Below are 769 nucleotides of genomic sequence, written 5' to 3' on the forward strand. Positions count from 1 at the left end.
ATAGTGGATTCTTCTCTTGGGAAACTTAATAGCCCGGGAGAAAAGATCATTAAATATTGACATTTGGGAATTCCCCCAATTAAAAGGTTGCCTCACCACCAGATTAGCTTGCAGTGAAGGATGCCAGCTTAATAACCTTCTCGCGCACAGATCTTCTCAACTGGCTTATTAGAGCTCTTAAATATAACGCACCACTAAGAATCACCAACATCTTAGGAGAGCCAGAAATCAATGCACACATACACACCTAAGAGAGCCAGAGTTAAACAGAGAGAATATAGAGAATAGGGGCAAAAACTAACAAGGAAAAAAAGATTACATCCATGAAACAAAAGCAGAATATTATCTTATTTTTTTTCAAGTAGGCTCTGCACCCAATATGGGGTTCAAGCTTATGACCTCGAGATCAAGAGTCACATGCTCTACCAACTGAGCCAGCCAGGCACCTCAGAATATTATTTTAAAACAGAGAGGGGGAAGGACAACAAGCAGAGACTCTCTAGAAACAACAACAAACGTGACTGCCCAAATTTAAAATTCATGGGAAGATACATTAGTTTACTATGCTGTAAAACAGACTATCACAAATTCGTGGCTTAAAACAACACACATGTATCATCTTACAGTTTCTGTGGGTCAGGAGTCTGGGCACAGCTTAGCTGGGTTTCTGTTCACAGTCTCACAAGGCAATGATCAATATATCAGCCAGGACTAGGTTCTCACAGAAGCTAGAGTAGGGAAAGACCTCTAAGCTCCTTTAAGTTATTTG

Source organism: Callorhinus ursinus, unplaced genomic scaffold (assembly GCF_003265705.2).
Source record: "Callorhinus ursinus isolate GAN/ISIS: 27379988/994484 unplaced genomic scaffold, GSC_fseal_2.0 scaffold25, whole genome shotgun sequence".
NCBI classification, from domain to species: Eukaryota; Metazoa; Chordata; class Mammalia; order Carnivora; family Otariidae; genus Callorhinus; species Callorhinus ursinus.